Source organism: Pygoscelis adeliae, unplaced genomic scaffold (genome assembly GCF_000699105.1).
Source record: "Pygoscelis adeliae isolate BGI_AS28 unplaced genomic scaffold, ASM69910v1 Scaffold197, whole genome shotgun sequence".
NCBI classification, from domain to species: Eukaryota; Metazoa; Chordata; class Aves; order Sphenisciformes; family Spheniscidae; genus Pygoscelis; species Pygoscelis adeliae.
The window spans coordinates 686,252-691,544 of record NW_008825105.1 but is presented as its reverse complement, the minus strand read 5'-3'; positions in this window follow the sequence as shown (position 1 = coordinate 691,544).

The window sequence follows — 5,293 nt, the reverse complement described above, 5'->3', positions numbered from 1 at the left end:
TCCCCGCCCCCCCCGCGGGTGGGCTTGGCTCTCCGCAGCCCCCCGCTTGCCTCCCGGGCCGGGGGCGGGCAGCGCCAGCCGCCCCCGGGCTTCGCCCCCCTCCCGCGTTCTCCCACCGGCTTTGCGTGGCTGAGCCGGGATGCTGCGGTCCGCGTGGGAAAACCCTGCCCGAGCGGAGCGCTCCGTGCGCGTCCCGGAGGGTCCGCAGCCCTCTCGCCCGAGGGAGGGGGCTTCCCGGGAGGTGCGGGGCGGGAGCCACTCTGCGGGCTGCTGCTCTCCTCTTCTGCACGGTTTCGTACCCTGGAGAGAAGCTGCCAGTTCCCCTGGAGCTCAGGACAGAGATAGCCGTAGCGTGAAGTTACAGCCAGGACTTCCTGGAGGGTGTTTTCCTTAACCTGATTGTTTATCACAAAAATATTATTGGAAGCCTGTTTTAATAACCTCGGTGTCGGAAATCGAGGCATTGTCGTGCTCCTCGGGAGTTTGGGCAAACACGAGGCGAGACGCGAGCGGTCCTCGCGATCTTGCTGCTGCGGGGGACGAGGGCAGAGGCAGTGCCTCAGCCGCGCGGGGTGGCCGGGGACAGCAGTGGACTTCATGGGCCAGCGAGAAACCCTGGTGCAGCCGAACAGATATTTGCACCGAGCCTTCTGTCCAGGATGTGTTTAAAATAAATTATGCACGAAGGCTCAACCCCAAAGATCGCCGAACGGGTTTTTGATTTGAGGCTTGATGACAGCTATGCTCTGCTGAGAATCAGCTGATTATTTACATTGTCACTACTTCTTCAGGCAGTGATGTAATGTGTCAGCTCCATGTGTGTCTCTGATATACGTGTCATATATATGTATATGTTTAGCATATACATAATATACATGTTTAACATGTATATGAGAGAATTTTGCATGAATCCTTCATTGCTTTAAAATGCCCATTTAAACATGTTTTGTTAAACTCTTGTCTTGTGAATTGTGGAGAGTGTTGGCTCATGAGGACGGCATTAGAGCACCTGTTAAATTGCCATCCTGGTACATTGAACTGTCCCGGTCCCTCTGTCTGGACAGAGCCCCTTTGGGGCTCTGCTTCATGGAGCAGCAGGAGCTGCTCTCTGTCGGGCTGTGCCGGGAGAGGAGGTGCGAGGTGGGGCGCACGGGAATGGGGATGGCACGTGGGAACCTTGCCCTGGGTCTGACACGGATCCGAGACTGCTGGGTCAGCAGGCAGCGCCTTCGCCAGCCCCCAGTCTGCTTCGCATATGTTTGAAGGAGCAGCGAAGGAAAATGCGGAATTGTTTCCTGCTGTCAGCTTCCTACCCAGAGCTCCTGCCCTTGGCCGGCGGGTTACGCAGACCCGTTTGGGGTTTCGTGCTCAGAGGCTCCCAAACTTTTAACTCTGCAGCAGCACGTTGGGGCAAAGAGCGTGTTTGTTGGTCGCTGTGGTTACAAACCAGGATGTGTTTGGGATCGCAGCCTCTTGGAGCAGCGGGCTTTTGCAAAGTGTCTGCGAGCCCCACTGAGGAGCGGCAGCCCTGCCGGGCAGGAGGGCATGTTTTGGATAGTTGTAGCTTGCGAGCGTTGTGGGTTACTTGGAGCGGTGCAGCGTACAAACGTGTGGGTTTGGATGAGAACATTAACCGTTCAGACTCGGAGAGCTCCTGTACTATCCCCTCTTCAGGGACGGACAGATTGAGCTGTCCTAAGGATTTCTACTTCTGGGCCATGCTGCAGGTTTATAAATCAAATTATGCTGGCCCCGGTGCCGGGCAGGGAGGAGCGCTGGACAGGTCGTCTTTTCCAGTTAGGAGATGGGTAGCTGCTGGTAGAGCATCCCAAAGCGTCGCTTGCCTGCAAGCCAGCCGAGCCAAGGTCTGGCTGCAAGCTGCATTTAATTTCTAATGCCTGAGGAGCATAGACTTTGTTGCTTGCTTTCGATTAAAATATGTATTGGTCTGAGCTGTCTGCTCTGAATGATGGACTCATGAGGGAAAGCAGTGTTGTTACTGGATCTGCGGCAGAAGTGGGTGGTGGGACTTAATAATGGTTTGGTTCCTCTCACCAGAGAAGTTGCTGAATGCTGGGTCATAGTCTCTGCTCTCTTGGCCCAGCTGGAGTCCTGGAGCACTGGGAGGACAGAGCATAATGATGGCATCTGTCCCTTCTGTAACTCAGCACGAGCCTGGACTGCCAGAACTAGCTCCAGAATTCCCTCTCCTGCGAGATTTCAAGGAAGAAGAAAGTTTGCCGTTGCAAGTTTCTCCAAGTGATGTAGAAATGCAATTGTTGCCTGCGGTGCGCTGCACTTGGAGACCCGGGTTTGCTGCGTGGTCCCTTCCCTGGCTTGTCGGGAGGCGCAAAGCCAGAGCTGTGGGAAGAGCAGCTCCCCACGTAGCTGCAGGGCGCGTTGTTTAAGCTCTCGCTCAGGTTCACAACAGGCTGCTGCTCTCTGGTAACTCATGCCTGAGGTTTGCTGGGTTGTAATTACAAGCTCTGCTTCAGAAGAATACAGTTTTTCACAGGGTGTTTGCATGAGTGGGGTTGGGGTTTAGGTGGAGTGCGTGCCCTGGCTCAAACCCCAGTGCTGCCGCGGTGTTGGTAGAGGTTCCTCAAGCAAAGACAGCCCTGGCAGCAGCTGATGCCCTCCATAGGGAGCCCCGTGCACCTTTGCGTGAAGCACACCGAAGACTTTTGTTTTCTGGTATTACCTGGGCTAGATTCTCAGAGGTGCCTGACACGTCGTGAGACTGCAAATCCAGCCCGCAGCGTTGGGGTGGGAGTGCTGAGAGGACTTGAAACCCTGCCTAGACTCAGAAACCCAAGTTGGGAGGTGAGCTCTTTGGTAAATCCATCCCTGAGCGCCTGGCGCTGCAAACTCCAGGGGTGAGCTCTGTGCACCTGCGTCCCCCACCGCTCTCCCTCTTGCTTCCCTTGCCTTCCCCTTTTCCTTTCCCATTTTGTTAGATTTTAAGCTTGCTTGTGAAGTTAAACTCACACTCCCTCTGTGCTGCTGTGCTACAAACATTTGTGACAGAAGCACCAGAGTAACTGAGAGCCCGTGCCCCGTTTTTTTTATTTGCCCCCCCCCCCCCCCTGCTTCATTCACAAACTGCATTTTGGTGTCCTTCTATATTTTTTGCTTTTGCTCCCAGCGTTCGGGTCAGCCCTGAGCTAGTCCTGCTGGTGTTAGCGGAGGAGAGGAGGGGGCTGGTAGGTCTGTGGCTGTGTTGGAGCCCTGAGCAGGCTCTGCTCGAAGGAGTGATCCACAGCAGGACCTGGAGGGCTGGTGAGATGGGACCCTTCTTTCATCTTTACCCCCGGTCACCTGTGCGCGTCACAGCACGTCAGCTGAGTGGATGACCCTGTTCCCTCCCTGCCCTTCAGACTCCCATCTTCTGAAGGTTTCTGTTCAAGCCTGTGGCTGGTGCAGAGGACACTTCTCACCACAAAGGAAAGTAAAGCCTTTTGTTGCTGAGAGAGCAGAGAGCACAGTGACTCGAGCACGAGCTCCTCGGGGGAGGAGGCAATGCTCCCCAAGCCTGGCCGGTGCTTCCCGCTGGAGACAAGGGTACCTGAAGGCAGATGTGGGATAATCCATGCCCTCTTCTTCCTCCATGTCCTCACCTCATCTCCTTAGGGCTTTGGGTTTTTAATTATCAGTGTTGCAAGTAGGAATTAGCCTGATTGTCATCTTTCTTCTTGATGTGAGGGACTTAGAAAATGCTCCCTGGGGTGGGGAAAAGCATCCTTGAAGTTGAAGAGTGCCTGCTGCAACAGGAACACCGGGGTGGGGGTTTATATACGCTCTGTGGGAAGGAGAGGGGAAGCTTTGCTGGCTGTGACTACAGGATAGCATTAACTGCCCTAATCCCATAGAGGAGATCAACCGAAATGTTTTGGGGGGGAGCTGCAGACCTTCCCTCAAGCCTTATGACGGAGCCGGGACGTGCACTGGGTGCTCCCGAAACAGGGTCCGTGGCATTACAAGACTTGTTTCATACACTGAAGCGGAGCCTGCCCTGGGGACAGCAGCAGCTGGTGCAGAGCTGTGCTGTGCATCCACTCAGCCGGGGACATGGGGACCGGTTAGCGATGGGGAGGGCAGCGATGTCAGAAACTGGATCATGGCATTACAGCAGGGTGGCTTTTTAAGCCCTTTGGAGGGGTGCGTTGGTTTTGCATCATCACGGCACAGGGCTCAGACCCTCTCTGAAAGTCACGGGGTACCTCGTTTAGGGATGCTTTCAAAGAGGTTTGTTTCTAAAGAAATCCCCCAGCTGGTTGTTCGGTGCCTCCCTGGGTGCTGAGCAGTGTCCTTCGACTACATCTTGGGGATCTGGCATGGGAGGCCAGCAATTTCTTGGTCCCCCCAATGCCAGAGCCAGGGAAGGGGGCAGCAGGGCTGCGTGCCACCCTGGGCTGTGGGCTGCTGGTGTTTGCAGGGGGGGTGCAATTGTGTTATTAACATCTTATGGCTGGAGGCAGGAATTTTTGCTCACTGGGGAAAAGTGAGGTGATCTTTTTAATGCTTTTTAAGAACATAACATTATCTGCAATTAATGTTTAACTCCAGTAACAAACGTGCTCTCTAGCCAAGCACAAGCGGTGCTGTGGTTGTTTTGCTAGGGCTGCAGAAGAGAAGAGGCGTTTCTGGGATGTCTTGGTGTGTGTTTCCCCGTTGCTCCCGGCCTCGGATTTGCCAACTGCTGGTGCCTCTGCCTCTCTCCCTCCTGCTGTACCCTGGAGAGTGCTGCCTCGTCTCTCCAGGCTTGAAGCTGCTTCTCTCTCATTTGCTAGTTGTTTTTCCTGCCGTGACTGTGCACATCTTGCTTTGCTCCCTCCCCCCCCCCCCCCCCCCCACTCCGAAATCCCACGCTGGCTCCCCGTGTTGCTGTCAGAGGAAGATCAGTAGTTACGGCTTTACAAGGCATTGGCTCCTCCAACGTGGTCCGGCTGATGGGTGAGCGAGGCTGGGCTGGGAGATGGGAGCACACCGAGGCGCTGGTGCAGCCAGGTTTGTGCCACTGGCCAGGAGAATAAAGGTGACGTGTCCTTGGCCCGTTTTTCTCCCCGGTGTTGTTGGAGTGCCGTGTAAGCAACAAGCAGGATGTGGAAGGCCAAATCACTCTGGGTTTGCAGATGAATGAGGGCCACGCAGAAACGCAGTGACATGCCCAAGGCCGGGCCGTTCTGGACGAGCAGTCAGGGCAAGAGGGCTGGTAGCGTGGTGCCTGGCAGCCGCAGAGGCTCTCTGCTGCAGCTCCAGCCCGTGCCTCCTCGTAGCCTTCCCTCCCTCTTCG